Source organism: Panthera uncia, chromosome B1, assembly GCF_023721935.1.
Source record: "Panthera uncia isolate 11264 chromosome B1, Puncia_PCG_1.0, whole genome shotgun sequence".
Classification (NCBI taxonomy): domain Eukaryota; kingdom Metazoa; phylum Chordata; class Mammalia; order Carnivora; family Felidae; genus Panthera; species Panthera uncia.
In genome coordinates this window covers 179,411,063-179,437,461 of record NC_064811.1, presented here as the reverse complement: position 1 = coordinate 179,437,461, position 26,399 = coordinate 179,411,063, and the positions used below count along the sequence as shown (strand labels likewise).

General features: G+C 39.5%; 1 pseudogene; it reads left to right on the top strand.

Moving 5' to 3' along the window:
* The first annotated feature begins 1,229 nt into the window (after nucleotides 1-1,229).
* On the top strand, nucleotides 1,230-3,427 carry LOC125922505 (dipeptidyl peptidase 1-like; annotated as a pseudogene).
* Nucleotides 3,428-26,399: the final 22,972 nt, after the last annotated feature.

Genomic DNA, 26,399 nt, shown 5'->3' with positions numbered 1-26,399 from the left:
TGTGCCAGTTACAGATACATATAAAGGTGATAACTCTGGGTGATGCTTAATCTATCAGATCAAGCAAAGCTGAGTAGAGAAATTTTGTCATATTTGACTATTCAAACATTTTTTTGATATTACCCTAGAAAAAAGTTCTGAACCACATGGATTTTTTTTAGTTATTCACCGTCTCTGGGAAAAATTTGGGACTTGATTAAACAGAAAAAGTGTAATTGCCTAATTTCACAAGAATGTACACAATTTGACATGCATTTTTCTGAATCTAAGTCACATCAGAAGGATATTTTTCCAGATATGTGTGTCTTTTCTGGATTATGACTTTCCCTGTACCTAATAATATTCCGGAATTAGGGGGACCAGCTTATCCCAGTTTGCCTGGGTTTTCCAGTTTTAACACTGAAAGTCCTGCCTCCCAGTAAGGGCCATGCCCATAAATGCTTTGTCAGGCACCTAGAATCATGAAGAGTTAGGTCACGTCATGTATCACTAACACACACTCTTCCAGTGATGGATTTCAGATATATTAGATTCTCATTTACATTTTAATATAACATTTGTACTATTTCAAGTTAATATTTTGTAGTATGTATGAAAACCCTAAAATATAAATATTTAAAAGCTATCCTTTTAACTAATTTGAATTATAGAATATTTATAAATTCATTTTATTTCTTTTAAGTGTATATAGTCATTTGAACTAGAATTTCTCATTATACTTTAATGAAGAAATGAGAACGATCTATAACTAGTATTTCAGTTGTTTGTATGCATTGCATGAAAATAATGTGTTTTAGCAATACTTAGATTTAAAGAGCTTCCTGTTCTAATTTTCTTTCTCTAAAAGGGCTTAGGAAAACTTATTCTGAGAGGAAATAGAGTGTCGTACCTTCAAGCATGTCTTCTGAAATCAAAACCTGGGAGCAAAAAGCCTGACTCTTCCATATACTAAACTATGCGATTTGGGCAAGCTGCTTAAGCTTATGAAGACAGTGTCTTTATCTTCACATGGTCTAATAATTAGTGCCATTTAGGCTCTCCAGCCACTGTTCTTTGGCCACTGCCCTTTCCTTCTCCTCCCCTGGGTCCCTAGCCCTGCTGACTGCTCACAGCCCTCCTGTGGCTGCTGTGTGTTGTCAGCACCCCACACTGTGACACACGTCCCCGTTGCACTTGCCCTGGGCTCCTGGGTCCCTGGGTCTTCTAGGCGGGTCCTATTAGTTCCCAACATGATGTCAATTACATGGCTATGGGACTACCAGAAAAAAAAGAAAGTAGTGGCACACCTTGAGAAGTTAGATACAGGATGGGCTAATTTGGGCAATCCTTGCCATTTCACCATGATTTTCAATCAAGGCTTTGAGATTGTGTTGAATGACTACAAGTGGTTTGCCTTTTTTAAGTACAAAGAAGAGGGCAGCAAGGTAACCAGTAGTCGTAGACTCTGGCTCTGGAGTTCTTTCTTGTCCAGCAAGATAGTGGATGCAGAATTGACATGTGAGAGAGCGTAATGTCTGGGAGGAGACAAGAGCCCCAAGTAAGGGTCCTTGCTCCATTTTTATTAGGATCAGAAGGTTTACAAGAGTGATGGGTGTGAGGAAAAGGGGGTTTTGAAGATATGCAGCCTTAGGGGTTTAGGTCAATACCAAACAAAGTCCTGGTGCCTGGCAGATGGTTGTTTAAGGCAGGCATGAGGCGCCAGGTCTGTTTACCTTATCTTGCCTAGGGGACAAGAAAGACAGAGCATGCTACCTCAGGGTCAACAAGGCACCTTTCTTTTGCTAATTAGCTCTGTTCTGGGCAACTTGGCCCTGCTGTGGTCTATAGCCCTGTTCACCTGTTTACCTATTTTGGTCCTTTCTTCCTTTGAAAGCAGCTTTCTGCTATCGTACTAAGTTGGGGGGCGTTTCCGCCCTGAATACTTAATCTTGTCTACCTAATTTTGGATGCTTTCATCCTGAGGCTTCCTGTTCCTATATGCCTTGTTAACCCATGGGTGCGAGCTCAGGGAATTCCTTAGCTTATCCTCCACAACGAGTTACCGCCGCAGAGACCGTGCCTGGATGGGTGAATGATGTGCCAAGCTGGAAGTAGGCTCATTTCCTCGGAACTAAAGTGGGAACTACCTCTGAGAAGGTGAACATGAACACAGCACACCCTGAGAGTCTCCAGGGAAACTCTTCTAATTCTAATACCCTCTACAAATATAACCATGGTTTCGTGAAAGTGATCCATGCCATTCAGAAGTCTTAAAAATTTTTTTTTAATGTTTATTTATTTTTTTGAGACAGAGAGAGACAGAGCCTGAGCAGGGAGGGGCAGAGAGAGAGGCAGACATAGGATCTGGGCTTCAGGCTCTTAGCTGTCAGCACAGCTGACTCATGGGCTTGAACCCACAAACCATGAGATCATGACCTGCGTCGAAGTTGGGTGCTTAACCGACTGAGCCACCCAGGTGCCCCCAGAAGTCTTGAACGGCAACCACATACATGGAACATGAGATGCTTACCCTAGGAGAAAGGATTAGGAGAGGCAGTAGCCACAGCCAGAGAATCCCACGACTGACTGTTGAAATACACGAAATGATTTTACATTTGCCAGCGTCTTGGGACTGGAGAATGTTTGTGGCACCAATTTTGTTCCTCCTGTTCGAAGCCAAGCATCTTGTGGAAGCTGCTACTCATTTGCTTCCGTGGATATGCTGGAAACAAGGATCCATACACTAACCAACAATACTCAGACCCCAATCTTGAGTCCCCAGAGGTTGTCTTTTGCAGCCAGCACGCTCAAGGCTGTGAAGGTGGGCCGTACCTCATCACAGGAAAATATGCCCACGATTTTGGACTGATAGAAGAGCCACGCTTCCCTTACACAGGCACTGATTCTCCATGCAAACCGAAGGAGGACTTGCTTCCATTACTACTCCTCTGAGTACCACTATGTGGCAGACTTCTACCGGGGCTGCAATGAGCTGGCCTGTCGTGGCCCCATGGCAGTTGCTTTTGAAATCTATGATCTCTTCCTCCACTGGCACAGGGGGATCTATCTACTACACTGGTCTGAGAGACCCTTTTTTTGTTTTGTTTTTTGACAGACCCTTTCAACCCCTTTGAGCCGACTAATCATGCTGTTTTGCCCGTGGGCCATGGCACCAACAGCCTCTGGGGTGGATTGCTAGATTGTTAAAAATAGCTGGGGCACTAGCGGGAGCGAAGATGGTTATTTTGGGATCCGCAGAGGAACCGATGAGGGTGCAATTGAAAGCACAGCGGTGGCAGCCACCCCGGTTCCCAAATTGGAGGGTGCACATCCCGGCATCTCATCCCGACCACCATCAATCACGAAAGGGCAGACTGGAGACTTTCACAGCAGCAACTTCAGAACATTACAAATAGATTCCTATGAAGATTTCTGCCTTCAGCGTTAAAACTGCCTTCGATTTGGGTACACCTCCCCCTTGACCACTGGCCTGCTTTCCAGCTATGCAGTACCAAAATGCAGGATTTTGTTAGTCATTTGTAATTCGCACGTGCTATAGTTTTAAAAGCCTTTTTGAGAACGCAGCCTTATTTTTACGTTGCGAAAAATCACAAGAAAATATGCAAGGTCTGTTAAATTTTTAAAAAGTTAAAAGATTTTTAAAACATTTTATTTCCTTGGAGACCGAGGGAGAGCATGAGTAGGGGAGGGACAGAGAGAGAGGCAGAGAGAGAATCCCAAGCAGACCCTGCGCTGTCAGCACGGAGGCTGATGTGAAGCCCAACCTCATGAGCAGTGAGATCATGACCTGAGCTGAAATCAAGAGTCAGATGTTTAACGGACTGAGCCACCCAGTTTCAAAGGTTTTCTGTAAAAAAAAAAAAAAAAAAAAAAATAATAATAATGAATACCATTTGGACACTTTTTTATAAAGACTAAATGAAATAATGTAAAGTAGTCATGGATAGTGTCTCATACTTTGAAGTTTGAAGATTTTTGCTGAAGTAGCTACAAGGTAAGTTGAGCCTGGATTTGTGCTCTGGCAACATCTGTTCTGTTTATTTATTTATTTTTTTTCTGTAATGGGAATCAATATTTTAAAATTAATTTTTTTTTTTTAAATTTTTTTTTAACGTTTATTTATTTTTGAGACAGAGAGAGACAGAGCATGAACAGGGGAGGGTCAGAGAGAGAGACACAGAATCCGAAACAGGCTCCAGGCTCTGAGCTGTCAGCACAGAGCCCCACGCGGGGCTCGAACTCACAGACCGCGAGATCATGACCTGAGCCAAAGTCGGCCGCTTAACCGACTGAGCCACCCAGGCGCCCCTAAAATTAATTTTTGGTGTGTGTGTCTGTGTACTTGATGGCCTCATCACTGGGGAACTCATTTGATGAAAGAATTCTAACATCTCTGGCCAATTGCCCTTTTAATTGAGTACCCAGGTAGCAAATGGGACAGCTAACCTGAGGTAGATTATTTCTCCTATAACTCATTGTCCTCAGTCAGATTTTTCTCAGGGGATGGGGCTAGAGTGAGTAAATTGACTATGTTTGCTCATGTTCATTCTCTTATTGTAGATATGTCTTCCTGAAGTAAATGTTGAGTTTTTAATTGGTTTCAGAATGATTTAATCAGTGTTTATGCTCTGGTCATAAAGAACACTCTGTGATAGGCTTGCCATCTGTTCAAGATAAAAATGAAATCCCCTCTGAAGAAGTGGGCAGTTGATAGAAAGATTTTAATGAATGTTTAATGTTATTGTATCTATGTGAGGGGCTTATGGTGACAGTAACATAAATGTGTAAGCCTAAGGGCTCAATCTTAGTGTTTCAGCTTCTATTAAGTCTCTGTTGGAGAATTGCGTTTCGAATCTCTGAAGTTGTATACTGAAGTGAGAGAGGGTAGATTTAATGCAGTAAAATGTTTGCTCCAGTCAAGTTCTGGTTTGCAGAACCAGAGTGAGTGAGTCTCAGAACCAGAGTGAGTGAGTGGTCTGCTCACTCCTGCCTGGTCACTGCCTTCCAGTAGAATGAGTCTGTTCATTCCGAAGTGGTTTTCTCCTTCAGGAACCAATCTTTCTTTCAAATGTATGGATTTTAGGAAATACTTTCATCTGCTTGGGATCTAAACCATGTTTAGATCTTACTACTCTAATGTACAGTAGGTTTTTGTTGTTGTTGTTGCCGATATACATCCTAACAATATTTCTTTCATGTTTGAATGACCTTGCTTCTCCTTCCAGGTATTTTGTTTCTAAAACATGTACCCATTATAGCATCGTGCACATCTTCTCAGATCATTGGTGTCTCTTCAAATTGAAGCCCACAGTCCTAGCAAACTCAGTAAGAGGTCTAGCCAGGGAACAATTTTCTCATTTAAGGTTGTCACTGCATATCGTTTAGTTTCCACTTGGATTTGTGATTGAAGTTGCTACAAGGGTATTATACAAGAAAAAGGAAGAGGAAAGCCTTTCCCAAAATGTGATATCATGAAGTATATAAACTTGACCTGCAATGTGAAAATTTAGTGTATTTTCTTCCATATAAAATGCTATTTGGCACAGTATATGTTTCCCAGTGTCATATTGCTATAGAATAGTTGCCTCTTTGCCAGAAGCTATCTGTCAGTGTTCTCAATATCTGCAGGTGGTAAGTATGCTTCAGAATTCAGAGAAGGAGAACGGTGTGCTCGCAGGGATTTGTGAAAGTGCTTGACAAAAAATATGACCTTATTTTGGACTATTTGTGCATAATCAAGACATTTGCTAGATTTCTTGCTGCCAGGGACAGTTTAATCCATCCTAATTAGTGATGGTGGTTATCATTACAATTTAGACAGCAAAAATTTTCTGGCATATATTTTATGTTGTAATTATTATATTTTCATTTAAGTCAATGTAATTTACGTACAAAAGAAAGTAAAGAATCTGGTACCTACCAGGAGAAATTGTGCTGGTGCATGTACATACTTATGACAATGGCCTTGAGAATTGAAGACAAGTCCACTAGGGTATACAAATTAGGGTACTTTTGGCTGTGGATGATAACATATCATACTACATGCGGTTTTTGGTAGTAGAGACTTATATTTTCACATGAAAAGAAGCTCAGACACAGATAGCTCCAGGGTTGATTTAATGCTCAGTAGCATCAGGGCTCTTCATATTCCTTTTTTCCAGGGAAGAAATTCTGTCCCAGACGGGCCTGGCAGGCTTTCCTTCATACCTCACTGCTGAAACCGGGATAAGGTGACTATAGCCAAGCCCTTCGCTGATGGGGGTCCAGGAGGGGCAGGGAAAACTGTGTGATAAGCTGGGACCAATCACGACTAGGTCCCTGGAGCTGTGCCCATTCCCCGAGCATGTTGCCATCTCCACAAAACTAGAGTTCCCTTATCAAGGAAGATCGGGATGGGGTGGACCCGGCAGCTGGGGACAACACATAATTTTTGCTACACAAGCCACTCAAGAGCATGGGTAGAAACAGTAAATTGTAGGGGCGCCTGGGTCGCTCAGTCGGTTGAGCGTCCAACTTCAGCTCAGGTCATGAACTCGTGGGTTCGTGGGTTTGAGCCCCACCCCAAGCTTTGTGCTGACAGCTCAGAGCCTGGAGCCTGCTTCGGAATCTGTGTCTCCCCCTCTCTCTGCCCCTCCCCCATTCACACTCTATCTCTCTCTCAAAAACAAATCAAACATTAAAAGAATTAAAAAAAAAAAAACAGTAAGTGGTCACCTCTGACTCTTTTACACATCTTCAAACCCAAAGACATGTTAGGTTAACAAACAAGTTTGTCAGTTGGATGGAAGTGGCTTTAACTCATCATTTTCTGTTACATTTGTGATAAAAAGTGTTGCACTTCCCCTGATTCCCCTAAGGTTCTCTTTGGACATCCGTACTTGGTACCATCGGGGGAAATCTGTCGTCTTGGGTAAAATCGCATTGCAGATGCTCAGTATATATACCAGTGGTACGGTACAGATATAAACAGGGCTCAGGAATTTGGGGCAGCGTTTGCTTAACCATGCAGACTGAAATCGGTTCATCTTTGTTGCGTTCATTGTCTCACGTGGAGGGAAATGAAGAGAATTTTTCAACTCTTTAAGAGGGGCCATGCTGCCCTCAAAACACTTTGCATTTGTAGAAAACCCAGTAACATTTTCTATTTGAGTCATAGAACTTTCAAAAACCCATTGCGTTGCTTGTCATAAACATGCATTTTGTACTGGTTTTGGAGAGACTGTATTAAGTGTTGGGTGACGTGACATATTTTATTTTCCAAATAAAATCTCATACAGGATGGCAACATTATGGTCACCAAGAGCACAGGCTTGGAAGTCAGAGTGTTTGGCCGTGAATTCTAACTCAGTAGATTTTGAGGAGGTTGTGCCTCACCGTTTGTATGCATGAAATAGGGACATTACCTACCTCAGGGTTATTACGGGGGTTAAATTATTATTTTAGTATTCTTCAGACATGCCTTGCATTATAGGTGTAGGCTTTCTTTAATAAATACATTAGAAGAATTTAAAGACTTTAGGAAAATGTCATTCTCTAAATATAGCATTCCTGTGGCATGTGCCTTTTTTTCACTCCTGCGTGCATTTATGTAAGCAATTACTCAATAAGACTTCAATGAGTCTCTGTATTATGTTATTTTTTCTCCATGTAAGCCTATTGTAGATAACAATAACTTTTTTTAATTTTATTTTTTTAAATTTACATCCAAATTAGCATATAGTGCAACAATGATTTCAGGAGTAGATTCCTTAATGCCCCTTACCCACTTATCCCATCCCCCCTCCCACACCTCCTCCAGTAACCTTCTGTTTGTTCTCCATATTTAAGAGTCTCTTATGTTTTGTCCCCCTCCCTGTTTTTATATTATTTTTGTTTCCCTTCCCTTATGTTCATCTGTTCTGTATCTTAAAGTCCTCATATGAGTGAAGTCATATGATATTTATCTTTATCTGACTGACTCATTTTGCTTAGTATGATACCCTCCAGTTCCATCCATGCAGTTGCAAATGGTAAGATTTCATTCTTTTTGATTGCCGAGTAATACTCCATTCTGTATATGTGTATATATATACATGTATATATATATGTCCTTGTATATATATATATGTCCTATGTATATATATAATGTCCTTGTTGGACATTTGGGCTTTTTCCATACTTTGGCTATTGTTGATAGTGCTGCTATAAACATTGGGGTGCATGTCCCTTCAAAACAGCACACCTGTATCCCTTGGATAAATACCTAGTCGTGCAATTGCTGGGTCATAGTGTAGTTCTATTTTTAGTTTTTTGAGGAAGCTCTATACTGTTTTCCAGAGTGGCTGCACCAACTTGCATTCCACCAACAATGCAAAAGAAATCCTGTTTCTCTGCATCCTCGCCAACATCTATTGTTGCCTGAGTTGTTAACGTTAGCCATTCTGACAGGGGTGAGGTGGTGTCTTATTGTGTGGTTTTGATTTGTATTTCCCTGATGATGAGTGATGTTGAGCATTTTTTATGTGTCAGTTGGCCATCCAGATGTCTTCTTTGGAGAAGTGTCTATTCATGTCTTTTGCCCATTTCTTCACTGGATTATTTGTTTTTTGGGTGTTGAGTTTGATCAGTTCTTGATAGATTTTGGATACTAACCCTTTATCTGATATATTGTTTGCAAATATCTTCTCCCGTTCTGTGGGTTGCCTTTTAGTTCTGCTGATTGTTTCCTTTGCTGTGCAGAAGCTTTTTATTTTGATGAGGTCCTAGTAGTTCATTTTTGCTTTTGTTTCTCTTGCCTCCGAGATGTGTTGAGTAAGAAGCTGCTGTGGCCAAGATCAAAGAGGTTTTTGCCTGCTTTCTCCTCAAGGATTTTGATGGCTTCCTGTCTTACATTTAGGTCTTTCATCCATTTTGAGTTTATTTTTGTGTATGGTGTAAGAAAGTGGTCTAGGTTCATTCTTCTGCATGTCCCTGTCCAGTTTTCCCAGCACCACTTGCTGAAGAGGCTGTCTTTATTCCATTGGATATTCTTTCCTGCTTTGTCAAAGATGAGTTGGCCATACATTTGTGGGTCCATTTCTGGGTTCTATATTCTCTTCCATTGATCTGAGTGTCTATTCTTGTGCCAGTACCATACTGTCTTGATGATTACAGCTTTGTAGTATAGCTTGAAGTCTGGGATTGCGATGCCTCCTGCTTTGGCTTTCTTTTTCAAGATTGCTTTGGCTATTTGGGGTCTTTTCTGGTCCCATACAATAATAACTTTTTAATAGCCAGGCAGATAATGCATTATATATATATACCACTCTATAATGCTGATGAGAGGGGATGATATCTAATAATGTGCATGTTGAAGTTCAAATTGGTGAATCCATTATCAACATCATGTGTAGACAAATGAAGTATATAACATATATATTATATATGTATATATTATATATATTATATAACATATATATGTTATATATACATGTAATATATAATATATACATACATATTATACACCCACACCCACACCCACACCCACCCACACACACACACACACACACACACACACACACACACATACCCTTGTTGTGAGGAATAATTATGTTACTTAAAATGAAATGTTTTGAGGTCACCTGGGTGGCTCAATTGGTTAAACAGCCAACTCTTGGTTTTGACTCAGTTCATAATTTCATGGTTTGCCATTTCGAGCCCTGCGCCACGCTCTGCACTGAAAGTGTGAAGTCTGCTTGGGATTCTCTCTCTCTCTCTCTTTTTATGCTCCTCCTCTGTTCATGCTCTCTCTCTCTCTGTCTCTCTCAAAATAAATTAAAAAAAAAACTGAAGTGTTTTGGGACACCTGGGTGGCTCAGTCGGTTAAAGGTTGGAGTCTTATTTCAGCTCAGGTCATGGTCTCACAGTTCATGAATTTGAGCCTCCATTCAGGCTCTGTGCTGACAGTGTGGAGCCTGCTTGGGATTCTCTCTCTCTGCCCCTCCTCACTTGCTCACACACCCTCTCTCAAAATAAATAAGTAAACTTATTTACTGTGATTAAGAGAATATATTCCTGTGGGAATTTAAGAAAACATACTTGTGGTACTAGAAAATTCTGCTTCTTGTTTATCATGTCTGTTACGTATATATCACTAACAAAAATAGGAAACCTTAGTTCTACAGAACTTGTTTAATGAAAATACAGTAAGCAAAAGTTTTCTGAGTTTACTTCTAAATCCCTGAGGCCGTACAATTTAAAATAGAAACACTGGCTGTTTTTCAATGATCTACCTGACATTTAAGTATAATTCCCAACTTATTCTATTATCTTCTAATGTTTTGATATATACCTCCCTTGTTAGGGTGATTAATAGTGCAGTTCTGACTGGAATAACCTAATTGCTGTTGATGACTACCTTTTAAAACTGGCAAAACTGTCAGATAAATTCCGTATCTAAATATTCTTCTCTTTACTTGTCAACATAAATCTATAGTTTAATATTAAAAATGTCTTGCCTCATATTATATTCTCTCAAAGTTAGTTCTGAGTCTTTACATCTGAATGTGGGTATCTACACGGACACCTGGGTGGCTCAGTCAGTTAAGTGTCCCATTTCAGCTCAGGTCATGATCTCATGGTTCGTGGGTTCAAGCCCTGAGTCAGACTTTGTGCTGACAGTTCAGAGCCTGGAGCTTGCTTCATATTCTCTGTCTCCCTCTCCCTCTGCCCCTCCCCGCCCTCTCTGAAATATAAACATTTTAAAAATGTGAATATGAGTATGTGTGCTATACAAAATAGCAACTGTGATGTTCAAAGTTAGATTATTGATGGCTAAGAATTGATATGAAAATTACAAGCCATAAATTAAGCAAAGCACCTTCTATTGCCAGAAATGTTCTGGAGAAGTACATATCGAACTAGATTTTACCTAAATTGGATCTATGATTGAATTCTGAGACAATCAAAAGAGAACATCAAGCAGTTTAAACAGAATCATTTTTATCTCAATTGTTTAAAGCTGGATTATTTTCTATTCAAGGCCTAATAAAAGGAATCCATTTTTTGCTCCGTGAAAGCCAACTAAATGTTACACATGAGGCTAGTAAATATCAGAAGTGACTTTTTCTTGTTACATGAGGGCAGTAAGATGTATTTTAACTAGGAGCATAGGTGGTGAAAACACGGGATAGCAATGCTAAAGTGGATATTAGAAATTTTCAAAAAGAAATCAGAAGCGTAACGCTAAAATAATTTTGAAGAAACCTGTTAACTTAGTAATAAACATAATTCATTCTAAAAAGTGAGCGTGAACCTTTAATGTCTGGCAACATCCTTTGCCTTTTTCAGTTTGAAGTGATTGGAATCACTGAAGCAAACCAACATTGCAGTCAGCTATAGTGCTTCACGAGACGGAGAACAGCCAGATAAGAGTGTTGTTACAAGGGAATATTCTGCTGAGAGCCTTGAGCAAGGTTTCGAGGCAGGAAAACAGCCTCGGAAAAAAACCCAACCAACCAAACAAACAAAACAACAAAAAACCAAAAAAACAAAAACGGAGAAGGTGTGTCTTGTCCCAAGACTCTTTGCTTCAGAGAAATGGATGCTTCAGAGTCGTATTTTTTAAAGGTTTAAATTTGAAGGCAGAGGTGAACTTTGTTACTGACGAAATATTAACACAAAGGTTTACATAGAAATAAGCATATATAAACCATCTATGAATAGGCCAAAATCGTTGCCACGCAAATTTAAAAATAAGCACGCTCTGTGTACTCAAGCTTTGCTTCTTGGTGTATTTTGTCTACTTCTGTGTAGTTGGCAGAGAGGAGGGAGGCCAGGAGTGGGGGAGGGGAGAGAGTTCTGGAAAGCATTCTCTTCAGTTCACACAAAATACTGTCATCTGTGCTCTCATGTCTTGATTTACACTTTCCTCATTCTCCATTCCTACTTTTACCCCATCCCCACAGGCAACCATTTTCAAATATTTTAACTTTTTGTTGTGCTCTTGTAAAAATGTATACTGTTTGTTGGTTTACACATTTATCATCGACGGGGTTGCGTTATATGCTTCCATCAGATTCTTTTCTCACTTAGCACTTTATCTTCAAATATTCATGCATATTTCATGTCTCCACACCTGCTTGCTAACTGCTGTGTGATATTCCAAGCTGGGCACACATTTTCTTATCCATTCTTCCTGTAATGGACACTGAGCATACATCCACCAGTCTGTAGCCGAACAAGAAGCCATGAACATCCTAACTGTCCCCTTATGGAGTTATATGAGCACTTCTTAGGCCTATACATCTGGTTTAAAATTTTTATTTATCATTCATAAGCTGGATTTATCTGCTTCGACTTTTATTGTAATTATTTCCCTCTCTGATGGAAATAAAAATGCGAAAGCATTTCCCTAAGGATTCTTACTGTGTCTCTTTAAGACACACGTTTTTAGCATTACAACTCATCACAGCATACTAGCTTAGCCATTAATGTCACCTCACTGTGAATGGCAGCAAAGACAGGGGATCTCACCCCAAATACACTTTATTTGATGCTTTAGGACAGACTGGAATCCACAGCTTTGAGGAGACCTTCATGGCCATTCAAACCCAAGAAGATTTTTTACTTTATCTTTTTTCAATTTACTCCTCTAAGGGACACAAACAAAGCCATAAAGGTCAGTTTATGGAACTTTCTGAATACGCTTCTTGATCTTAGAGCGTGATTATATGTAATGAAAGAAAAAAAACACTGAAATATATGTTCAGTCTCTAAAATCAGTGAGGGGGAAATGTCTTGTTATCACTTGAATTCACAGGTAGTTCACTTTCTGCATGGAATAAAAGCCATAATTTTATTTTTGAGTTGCTACCTGTTTTAAAGCCATGAATAAATATAATTAAAAGAGTCAGACATCCTCAGATTGAAATATGAATCGTGGACCCAAATGAAGAGGCTTTAATTTTCTGTGTTAATCAAGGGGAACAGTAGCATGTAAAACAGTCACTAATACACGCACATAGATCCATTCAGATGCATACTGATCAGTGTTAACACTTTCTCTTCAGTATCTTTCACATCTATTCCTTCCATTCTATTTTACTGCCACTATTCCCTGGTATTCAGGTCATTCATTCATTCAGGAAATATTTAACAAGCACCTACTATGTTCCTAGTTCTGTGGTAGATGCCTGGCACATGTCAGAGCCCCAAACAGATTTTTGTCCTTCTAAATATTCAATTCTAGTGAGGGGGGGAGAGAGAAAAATAATAGAGATAATAATTGAGTGGATAGGGGCATCTGGGCGGCTCAGTTGGTCAAGTGTCTAACTTCAGCTCAGGTCACGATCTCATGGTTTGTGAGTTCCAGCCCCGCATCGGGCTCTGTGCTGACAGTCCGATGCCTGGAGCCTGCTTCAGATTCTCTGTCTCCCTCTCTCTCCACCCCTCCCCCTCTCGCACTCTGCCTCTCTCTCTCAAAAATATATAATAAACATTAAAAAATTAAAAAAATAATTGAGTGGATAATATAGTATGCTAGAATGTGATAAGTGCTATGAAAAAGAAAAAAGCAAAACAACAGAGATTAGGAGAGCTGAACATTGTTGGGGTGGAGGTTTATTAAAGCATTAAAGTGGTATTAAAAACCAATGGAAGGGGCACCTGGGTGGCTCAGCTGGTTAAGCATCTGACTTGGGCTCAGGTCATGATTTTGTGGTTTCTGAGTTTGAGCCCCACATGGGGCTCTATGCTGACAGCTCAGAGCCTGGAGCCTGCTTTGGAATCTGTGTCTCCCTCTGTCTCTGCCTCTCCCCTCCTTGTGCTCTGTCTCTGTCTCTCAAAAATGAATCAACATAAAAAAAAAAAAACAAGGAATACTGCATTTGCAATGCCTGTCACATATCCAAGTGGAGATTTTGAGCAGTCAGTTGGATACGTGAGTCTTGAATTTGGAACAGTGGTCTAGGCCAGAAAGGCAAATTGGGGACTTGCCAACATAACAGTGGTAGTGATAGCCATAAGACTAGACGGGACTCTAAGGAAGTAAGCATAAATAGAGAAGAAAAGAGATCAAAGGCTGAGCACTCCAAAATTGTGGGCTCAGGAACAAGACAGGACCAGACATGCATAATTAGTATGGCCAAAGGAAATTCAACCAAGCGTGGTATCCTAAATGCAAGGATGCATTCAATGGTTCATCGAAGATTGAGACAAGAACTTGTTACATGGAACTAGCTCACCACCGTCTATAAAATTGTCTTGGTAGATATTTTCCTTTGTATTGTTTAATGAACTTTGCTTGTAAAACCACCAGACATTCTACTGAGAGTAGGGCCAAGGAAAAACTTGCCTCTTTTGAAGGATTACAGTGGTTCCCTTTTAAAAATGACAAGACTCCCTTTAACTGTGTGTTTATTTATATTGTACTTTATTCCATAAATTTTTTTAAAAAGTGAAAATTTGAGTTCACTGTGGGGGGCCGGGCCCCGGTGCCAGGCTGAGACCGGGTCGAGCAATGTTCCCCGTTGACTCAAGCCAACCCGGTGGTTCCCCCTCACAGTCCCCCACTTTCAAGGGCATACGAAAGCCTTGTCAAGGCTGAGAAAGTTAATTCCTGAAGCCTGTGGTCTGCAGGTGCTGGCAGTAATGCTACCTCCCTTTTTCTACCCCGAGTCAGATAGACACAAACATGGGAACTGTGTTTTGCTAGCAATCTATCAACAAGGTCTTGTGACCTGTTCAGAAAGTTCACAAGGTATACAGAACTAAATGTTTTGGCTGGCAGTGATCATGTGAAACCTGTTTATTCTTAGAATGACCTGATCCATAAGAGTCTTATATTATAAAAGATTGTGTACAGCAACAATAAAGCCGTCACTTGGGCCATCAGCCCAGGGGACCCTCCTGTTCCCAAACTTTCTTCTGTCTCTTTTTTCTTGCATTCCCCTACCCTCAGGACCCTGACCTCGGTGTTTGTCGCGCCGGTCGCGACAGTTCACTTCCAAATGTACCTGAGCTAGGAAAGAAGAAGAAGGTGATAACATGAAGCCAAATAAAGACGAGGGGACGAAAGAATAGGAGTCACTTTCCTTTGTAAGAGGAGGTCAAAACTTTAGCTTGGACCTTCCCGTAGCTAGAATAAACAGAGAAACATAAGCGGTTGAAAGAATGATTGTGTCTGTAAGATAAAAGTAAGAATGAATAAGTTCTGGTACTGAAATCGTAGAGAAGGTTTTCTCATGGGTACTCCTAAAGGGTTCTGTATGTCTTAATGGATGGTGCAATCAATAACACCCTAATGATACCCAGCATATTATATTCACTGCCCCTTTCTCATTATTCCATTTCTTTTGAGATCAATTATATCACGGAGAAATTTCTTCAAATCACTCTGTGAGGAACCAAATCAGTTTTATTATTGTCTGGATTGAGCCAAACATCGCATTATGTGTCTAAATTACAGTTTCAATACCTCTTGTCTATTCCCTTTTGATTCAATTTGTATGTGGGTATAAAAATTGTATATGTCTAGCTGCGTGTTTATGGTAATGGAGATGATGTGAATGGTTAATAAGGACAGCTCTTTGGACTTTTGTTTATCTTTCCTTTGGGGGAAAGGAAAGACGGCAATGTTAAGACAAGAGACGTTTCTGGGAAGGAAAATGGCGGCTTCCTGTACATTTCATGTACATTCAAGTCACATGCTCCCTTTCAGACTTGATGGCACCTGTTATACTCCTCAAGCTAGATTTTCCCACCATTGGTACTAGACCTTTATGCTGAGAGTAGCGGCAGTTATTGTGCCGTGTTGAAGGAAGGAGATTAAATTCTTCCAGCCACTCAGCCATTAAATGATATTCTAATGTTCAGTGGTGTTTTCAAAGTGAGCCTTACTCTAATATTAATGCAGTCGAATTTGATGTTGTACCACATCTCTGAACTGGTCCTGCTACTAGAGTAGAGGCAGCAGGAATCCTGAAAGGAATTTTCTTTAGCTCGCTTTTAAAAGGGAAACAGTGTCACTGAGGGTGAGAAAGCAGTTTGCCAAATTGCCCATTTTCTTCGTGTCTTCTTAATTAGAGAGGGGCTTGAGCAGAGATGACTTGAAGAAGTGGCAGGAATATAAGGCAGGGCATTATGTTTAATTGCCTCAATGTCGTGTAGTTTATTACATTTAGAGAAAACATAAAATGCTAAATAGGTGATCACAGGAAACCCAGGATTCATTTGTTAGTTGTGTAGTTCTTAGTGTAGTCATGAAATAGTTATTGCAAATATACAGTTAAGTAATTTTAATAATAATAATAGTATTTCAAATCAGTACACAAACAGCTAAGATGTACAAATAATGTGTTTTTCTCTTATCTCTCAAATACACACCAAATACTGAATATACCTGATATATTCTGCAGAGGCAGAATATATAGAGTAGAGGCAGCAGGAATCCTGAAAGGGTGGGGGAGCGGGGAGGGAAATAGCATATGACTCTTGAAATGGAGACAGTATTATATAGAATTTTAAAAATGTCATTAATAGCACATTTACTGATACACCTAATTAAGTCAAACTTTCTGAAAAGAAATAATGGATTAGATACCATTTTTGCTAACAATCATGATATAATGTGGAAATATGTCATCAGGATCCACTAGGATGCTATCACTTATTTCCTGTAATGGAGGCAGTTATGCAAACAGTAATGATTTATCGTTACAGTTGGCCCTTGAACAACATGGGTTTGAACCGCAAGGATCCGTTTACAAGTGGATTCTTTTAGATAAATACGGTACAATATTTCTCTTCCCTGTTTTCTCTTCCCTATGATTTTATTAATATTTATTTCCTCTATCTTATTTTACTGTAAGAATCCAGTATATGAATCATAGGACATATGAAATACATGTTAATGGACTTATCAGAAGGCGATAGTAGGCGAGAGTAGTTGAGTGTGGGGGAATCAAGAGTTATAGCCAGATTTTCGACTGTGCAGGGGGCTGGTCCCCAACCCCTGCACTGTTCATGGGTCAAATGTACTTGCAGTGATAAGTCTCATCCAGGCCGTGAGAGAGAAGATAAATGCAAATACCTATTTAGTTATTTGTGAATTAGGGATGCGTGCATTAGTTCATTGACTAGATATTGTTATTCAGGTTCTGCCATAGGATGTACCCCTGGATAACGGAGAACGTTTCATTAGTATTTGATGGAAAAGCATTTTACGACCTTTTGTTAAGGTCTTCTTTTCCACCTCATTGAATCCACAGTTTTCACTTGCTCTCTCTGGAGCTCTTCAGTCAAGTTCACTCCACTCCAGTTCATCTCACTCCGAAGTAGCCCCAGTTGTCCCAGTAAATAGTTCAGTGAATCAAGCTGATCAAGCATTAAGCCTGTAAAACATTGTGGCTGATCAAAAACAGTGGTATTTAGATGAGAAATATTCCTGAATGGACATTGAGAAACACCAGATTACACTGGACCCGTAGTTTGATGTGACTTCTACCAACACCGCAAAGACAGGATCCAGTATTTACGCCGCCCCATTTCAATATTGATCTGAGTTGGGAGTTAAGTCTCCTAGATAGTTTTTTCAAGTAAATGTTGGCTGTGTTTCACATCTTTCCCTTCTGCACTTGTGCAATTACTTTTTTAACATAAATACAGAGGATTTTTTTTAAATGTGTTATTTATTTTTGAGAGAGAGAGAGAGAGAGAGAGAGAGAGAGAGAGAGTTGGGGAAGGGCAGAGAGTGAGGGAGACACAGAATCCTAAGCAGGCTCCAAGCTCTGAGCTGACAGCACAGAGCCCGACACGGGGCCGGAACTCACGAATCGTGAGGCCATGACCTGAGCCGAAGTCGAGGCTTAACCGACTGAGCCACCCAGGCACCCCAATACAGAGTTTTTAATTTACCTTTTGAATTTGAGATCCAACCTCCATAGTGATATGTGATCTTAGTTTTATTATATTACTCTGCTTCCCAGTTCTGTGAAATCTGCAGATGTGGTGAGAAAAAATTTTACATTTTAATTACAGCTAAAATAATTACGCTAATTGTTAAGCCTAAGTGTGCTGTGTATTTGTAAAGTATTTCACTTAATTTTCATAGTGTGGGTAATGGGCAAAGTCAAAACAGCTACTGCAAGAAAAAAGACGCTTTTGAAACTTAAATGTTGGCTCATGTAAAGACTATTGAAATATCTCCAAAGTATGAAAGCTCAGAGTAAAACAAGTTGGACTGAAGGAGAATTTGAGCAATACGTTGCAAAGTGTTCAAACGCAAACTGTCGGAGACCCTTAACTAGTCAAGAAAGGAAGCTAGCTAGAGAATCAATAGGACTACTTGTTGAGAGTCAATTTTGGGTTCAGCAATTAAAAGTAGGGGCACCTGGGAGGTTCAGTCAGTTAAACGTCTGACTTTGGCTCAGGTCATGATCTCACGGTTCATGGGTTCGAGCGCATATGGGGCTGGGCTCTCTGCTGTCAGTGTGGAGCCTGCTTGGGATTCTCTGCCCCACCCCCCACTCTCTGTCCCTTCCCTGTGCATGTTCTCTGTCTCTCAAAAATAAAAATAAACATTAAAAAAAGAAAAATAGACTAATATGCTTTTTATCTAGGTCTGTAATGAAGATGTGAGGAACAGAATATTATTATTAAGATGCTATTTGTACAGCTACAGTGAACATGACCTATGAATCTGGAAAAATCACTCAATCATGAATGTGCATCGTAAAAACAGAAAATAATTTCTAAAATGCCTCTGGTTTAAAGTCATTTTCTTTATCATTGGGAAAATTATGGTCTAAGATTACATAAAATACTTCCTCAGAGCCAGGGGGGAGGAATAAGGAGCATAAAAAGCTGCCTTTCACTATTTGGATCTATATATTTATTTACTCTTTCATTCCAGAAACAGCTATGTAGTATCTTCTATGCTGGGAATGCCTTCCTCAAGCATTTCACCATCTGGTCATGTTCACAATCTCTTCTGGGGCTAAGGCTGCATGTGCCTCCTCGTTGTCACCTGGCCGTCATCCCCCCTGTGAGGGTGTCCACTCCTTGGATGGTCTGACTGGAGACACAGTCTTAGCATATATTGTGAAAAAAGGCCGTGCTCATGCCACAATGTTGACAAGGCACTATCAGTCTGCAGATAATTGTGCAATGCAATTACTGTGTAAACCCAACATCTACTTAGAAAGAAAAGTTCCTTCAACCTACCACTATTGAGGAATTATATCTTAGCAATTACAACATTTAGGTTGATCTCTATTTTATTAAAATATTTCAATGACTACCAAGTTCCCTGGCCTAGAAACTAAGGCGGAGAGAGGGAATAACAGTGTGTTTAACATGTTATCTTATAGTTGAGAGGCAAAGTTGAATATGTTATTTTTGGAAATTGCTCCTTTACTAGAACGTATAATTTATATTTATTTTCTGTTTCTCATCTTTGGTGTTCCAGAATTAGAATGTAAGGATCATAAAAATAAGGATTTTGTGTGTTCTGTTTATTGCTCTATCCTCAGGGCCTGGTGCATAGCAGGTGCTCTAAAAATTTCTTTTCCCAGTGATTGAAATGGAAAATAAAATTCTCTTTAGCAGGAATTAAAGCAAATCAAAACAACTTCTCCCACATATGCTAAATGATTTAGGAGTCACAGAAAGGTGAGGAAGGGCAAGGTACCACAGCTTACACTTGGGCATCGAAAGGCATTCTGCATTTTTATTTTGTGCAGGAGAGCGTTACGTGAAGGGCAGAGAGGCTCTCCTTTTTCCCCCCACTACTAATTTCAGAGTTGTTGTGTGCAAAAGTGAGGTGCAAGTATGTAAGCTGAATCTTGCTGTCGTTACATTATCCCCAATCTTAAGGTCATGCTTCTCAATACACAAGCATTGCCACATAGACCCGAGAAGTCAACATCCATTTATTGAACTGATACTGTCTCTTTAAAGTTTATTTTTTTAAAGTGAGAGAGAGAGAGAGGGAGGGAGGAAAGGCGAACAAATGCATGCAGGGGGGGGGGGGGGGGGGGGGAGGAGAGAGAAAATCCCAAGCATTGTCAGCTCTATCATTGCAGAGCCAGACGTGGGGCTCAAACCCAAGAACCATGAGATCATGGCTTGAGCCGAAATCAGGACTCAGACGCTCAACCGACTGGGCCCCCCAGGTGTTCCGATACTGTCTCTTAAAGGCAAGCGGAGACTGAAACAGGAATTTGGGTGCCTGTGATTTGTTGAGGAAATAAATACTCTTCAGGGAAAATCCTTAAGAAAGAATGGGACACAGAGAAAGGGAAAGAAGGAGAAAGGAGGAAGGAGCCCAGCTCCTGTTAGATGAAGTCTGACCTTGATCTGATGCATGGAGGCTGGCTATATATGTGTGGGGGCGTGGGCACTGGGAACTCTGGAGGATTAACTTCACAAAAGGTAAGGTGGTTGACCTTTTGAACCCCTGACTGACTCTGTCATTAACTGGGGGCTGTAGTTGGGATGGAGGTAGGGAGGATAAGACAGCGTCTACCAGCTGAGAGCAATTTCTGGAAAAGCAGCTGTGAGCTTTTAACAGCCCGTGGAATTCTACCCTCGGGCCGGGTAGGATTAAGGTGAAGTACTTGAATCAGTAATGGTCTTTACAAATATCTGGAACAAAAGCCTTAGCTGAAGGATTGTTTAAAAAAAAAAAAGGAAAAGAAAAATTATAGGAATTACAGCAGCAGATCCTGACTTTGCTTTTCTTTTGACACAGGTTGTATTTCCTAGAAGACAATAAAGTTATAAATGATTTAACTGGATAGGGATAGAATTTCTCTGTTGATTTATAGAAATACTCATGGCATCTCATACTTTATCACTAGTTGCTTTACCTCGGATTACAGCTTCTGTCAGGCCACAGCTCATCGTGTGCCTGAGGTTGGAATGCCTGAAAGTGACAGTTCTGTGATAAGAACTTACTCTAAATCAAAGGCAGGATCGAGTTCAATTTCTCTGACAGTGGGTTCTTGAAAGGCTCTGAAGAACAGTAGTTAGTTGTAGGAGTTAAGGTGCTCTGGCCCTTGTGGATTTCCTCCTCACAAGGAACTGAATTTTCATAGAAGTCTTTATGAGTTTTACCAGGTCCAAAATAACCTGTATTTGCTTGGTTGCCTTAGTTGCAATACAACCGGTTTCTAAGCGACTCTCACCCATGATTAGCTGTGAAATTTGCTTCATTTGTATTAATCTTTATTACAGGTAAAATTCTGATGATGCCAATAGTCCATCAGTGATTACTACTACCCTCTGTAAAAAGGACGGGTCCAGAAAAAAATGTTCATTTAGAAATTACCTCCATTTAAAGTCTCCAAGTTTATTTCATTACTATTTCAATGCAATATTCTTTTAAATACACTTATAATATGCATTATAGGATATAGGATAATAGGATAAGTCATCCTAGACTCAAAAGTGTATTACCACTATGACACGTAAATCACAAATGTCACTAGTTTATATTGCACAACAATTGGACACATCTTATGTTTAAAATATTTTTAAATGATTTAAAATATAACCATATTATGGAATGTTTAGACACTAGGAAAAACAATCGTTTGTCATTTTACTGTCCATATCATTTTGGGTTTTTTTCCCCCTCTGCAAACGCTTTTGTTCCTCAGAGTTGTAAATAGAACTCATTCAGTTTTATAACCTCCTTTAGCACGTACATCATGAACATGGCCCATGTTATTGATTACCTACACCCACAATTTTTAAAAAATTAAACTTTTTCTTCTTCCTGAATGAAAACGTCACATGAGGTCATTGGAGAAAATGAGAAAGAATAAAAAGTTAATCCAAATCCCACTGATAACCCATTCCGCCCCCCATCCCGCTCCTGAGCCCCCGTTTGACAGATGGCTGGCAGAGGAAATTGTCCTTTTGACCTCTCTTGGGCCCTGGTGAAGCTGGGGTCAGGTCTCAGGTATTTACGGGGAAATCATAAGGTTGATTTTCCTAACAGTTTCCCAGGCTTTATACTTAAGCAGCTGTACCTCCGGCCTCCTTAGGTTGTTGACTTTGCCTTAGCCCCTGTCAGAAAAGGCTGATTCTTTTTTGACTGGTCTGTTTCTACCGTATGTGTTACATCTGACATTGGAACTCCTCATCGGTTCATTTCCCTAGAATTTCCAGGTGGTTACGTAAATATTCTCTGGCCGAGTCTTTCTGATAAGTGCACAATGGTAATTAATTCATTATGTATTTTAAAATAAAGTATATTCAATACAGAACCTAACTGTGCCCATTTTGACTACCTCTCTTTCTCTAAGAGGAGAAAAAATTATAAGTCATCTGTTGGAAATTCCTGACATGCAGATAGATAGTTGGTTCTCCTTTTCTTATACTCCAGGCTGAGATGATGAAATTAGAATTTTAAAAATCTCTTAAAAAATGGTCATGCGGCTTTTTGTTAGGGAGATTTGCCTGTTTGTTTATTTTTGTTTTTAACTGCAGTGTTCATTATGGAGATATAATAGACATATAATATTGTGTATGTTTATGGTATACAACTTGATGCTTTGATACATAGATGCATTGTGAAATGGTTACCATAAGGTTAGTTCATACCTGCCTTACCTTACACAATTACCGTTTGTGTGTGTGTGTGTGTGTGTGTATGTGTGGTAAGAATATTTAAGGTCTACTCTTTTAATAACTTTCAAGTATATAATATGGTATTGTTGGTCACCATAGTCACCATTACATTGATCTGCTGTGCATTAATTAGATTGCCAGAATTTGTACCCTTTGACAAACCTCATTACCCTCAACTCCAAGCTCCCGTCAGCTGCCGTTCTAATCTGTTTCTGTGAGTTTGGCTTTTTTAGCCTCTGACTTCTTTCGCTTAGCACGATGCCTCCCAAGTTCACCCGTGTTGTCACAAATGGCAGGATCTCCTTTTCATGGCTGAATCATATTCCATTGTGTGTGTGTATATGCACATACATATATCTCTTTGAGACAGTGGTTTCATTGCCTTTGATAATAGAGCCCGAAGTGGATTGCTGGATTATAAGGATAGTTCTATTTTTAATTGTTTGAGGAACTTCCGCACTGTTTTCTATAGCAGCTGCACCAATTTACATTCTCACCACGAGTACGTGACGTTCCTTATCCGTCACATCCTCACTAACACTTGTTGTGGTAAGAGCCATTCACCAGGTCTGAGGTGCTATCTCATTGTGGTTTTGATTTGCGTTGCCCTGATGATGAGTGATGTTGAGCATCTTTCATGTATCCGTGGACCTTAATTGTGGTGTTTATACTTAACAATTTATTAGAGGAATTTACCCATAAAGTATCTTCATCCCGCACACTGCAAATATTTGCAGCTTATTAAATGTTATTTTTACGGTACGATTTTACTTCTCCATAATTATTTATAAAATTTCCATTCTTTGTTTATTTGTTTTTGTAATGACTTGTACAACAATAAGTTGTTGTTAATTGTATACAAGTTAATGGTGTGATTTCACTACCAGGCAACTTTGCTCCGCCTCAGTTTCTCTATTCTGCATTCTTCATTTGAGTCCTTCTAATGGTTACTCAGAGTATGTCTGTAAGTAGATCTTTTTTAAATATATGCTTACTTTAAGGGAGTATCTGAGAATGTTCTGTTGCCTTCCTATGTGGAACATTCACTTTTGTTTTGTTAAAGAATGTCTGCTTTCTAACATTTTCACTCCTCACAAATGTATGTACTTAGTTCATAACGTTTTTTTCAAATAATTAGGCAGAATATAGTTTTCTTTTGTTCTACCTTGATGTTTGTATGATTCTTTTTTCAGATTTGATGCTCAAATTTTTTTCACAAGAGTACATTAGGTATTTAACTATATTCATTAATTTTGTTTCTGGAAAGTTTAAGTCCCTTTAGATATGCAGATTGTAGTCTTCAAATAAGAGATATGTATGTATATATATGCATATATATATATATATATAATATATAATATATTTGGTTACTGCTTCTATTCCATTTTATATAGTCTCTCCTTCTGTGATGTGATATAACCATTTTGTCCTCTATATTGTATTTTCTCTGGTAGTTTTCTTCTTTGTCCTATTTCAGTGGATTCTGATTGTTCTGGTAAATTGATTAATTTGATATATTGGATTAAACAGATCTAGGAAATTAATTTTTTTATCTTGGATTAAATCTGATCTATTTTTACGTTTAAATCCTGCTTTTATCTATGCAATTTCCAATTTTTTACTTCTTTGCCTTATTCAAGTCCATTTTACTTACCTACTTGTCACCTAATGTTTTTTTTCTCTTATTTTAAATACTTTATGTTTGATGAAGTTATATTGAGAACTTCATAACAGTCCATCATTTATTTCTGTTTTCTCAGTAAATATCATTAACGGCCAATATTTTACTTCTTTAACTTTGCACGATAAATATCCAGGCCCAATGTTAATATATCCAGGATTTCGTTAACACATAATCAATCCAGCCCGATATTTATCACAAGCACAGTCAGACGCAGTTCATTTGCATCCTCTCAGTGTCCACAAGAACGTTATTAGAATTCTATTCTGGTGGCTTTTGCAGAAGAATTGATGAAAGGTGACATTAACAGCTCTGGGATCCAGCAGCTGGGATAAGGACATTCCAAATAAATGGACTTTATTTCAGTGCAGTGTGTCCTCTGTATTTGGTGATGCTTTTTTGGGAGGGGTAGGCTTTCCATGTCTCATTCTTTCGTCAGACTTCATCGTAGATGTTTGTGCATTGGGAGCTGGCATAATGTCTGCTTCCTTCCTGGTGCTACGGGCCACCTGTCAGGTCCTCTCGTATTCCATAGGGTTCTGTGCCTCTGAGTACGGTAGCTGTCAGAAAGCCCTGTGAAATGTTTTCTCTCTGTTCTCTATTCATCCCGGGCGCCCAGCATTCATACTTTAAATTCAAGGTGTTCAGAAAACGTACTGGATCTTTTGGACTTCGGTGACACTGTCTCAAAGACTGTGGCCTGAGAATGTCATCTTGTCTTTGTGTTAGTGTTACTGCCATTTCCTCTTGACTTTATTCTTCTTTGATTGCTTCAACAGGGATCGGAGGGTAACAGTAATTCAATCCCGGTGGGAATGTCACAGTCAGCCTAGGTGCACTCTAACTGCCATGTTAGTACTTACATCATGCCATCAGGTGAAGTCCTCGGGATTTTAAAATTTTTTGTACATTTATTTTTTTAATTTAATTTTTTTTTTAAGAGAGAGAGCAGGAGCAAGCTGGGGAGAGAAGCAGAGGGAGGGAGGGAGAGGGAGAGGGAGAAGGAGAGGGAGAGGGAGAGGGAGAGGGAGAGGGAGAGAGAGAGAGAGAGAGAGAGAGAGAGAGAGAGAGAGAGAATCTTAAGCAGGCTCCACGCTCAGCACAGAGTCTGACATGGGGCTCGATTCCATGACCTTGGGATCATGACCTGAGCTGAAATCAAGAGTTGGAAGCTCAACCAACTGAGTCACCCAGGTGCCCCCAAATATTTGTGCATTTAGATTATACTATGTGTACAAATAACTGTTTTTCTAATGCATGAAATTTTGATATAGAATATTGGTATAAAATTCAAATTTATTTTTCTTTGTTGAGCTTTGTTTTTGCTGTGGGGACCCAACAGTTGCTTGTTTCCTGTTATTTCCTTAGGTGGTACACTTTCTGAGGAATGAGATTTCATGGTTTCTTAGTACAATCCCACATACTCCAATGTACAAATAGTGTATATTAAGACAATGGGTTGGTTGTCCGGAGTCATTGGTAGGATGCATATCAGGCCACTAGATCTCTGAAAAGAGTTATTCTTTGTGACGGGGTCAGACTATTAAGTGTAGTCTGCCCTGGCCTCCCAACTGGGACCCCCTTCTCTTTCTCACATTATTATCTTTGCAGAAGAAAGGCATATGCCATTATTTCTAAAAGCCTGGGTTTATAGGGTACTCATCAGAACATTGATCACTGACCTTTTATCTGCAATGCTTGTTATCCAAAATGCAACACAGAAATTTCTACTCTCCCTCTGGCATTCAACTATGTGCAATTTCAATAGTTCCACACAAAACAAAATGCTGTAAAGAAAATACCCTGACCTCCTATGTTAACCAACGTTATAGAAGAAGCATATAAAATGTACATTTCCTAAATCCCTTAGTGTTGTAAGCTGTAAAAAGCAATATATTGCCTTTATAGATACTCTTAATTCCCCAAGGATTTGCAGAGACTCAGAATGCCCCTATTTTTAAACTTTTCAGGGGCTTGTGCTATTGTTTCGTGCATCTCCAAAGGCTTGTGGCATCGTGTGATATACAGAGCTCTTTGATTTGATGGGTCACCTTCTGCATATTGCAGCATAGGTTTTTCTGTGCCTTTTTTATCAAAATGAAAAGATCACAGAAGATGAAGAAGA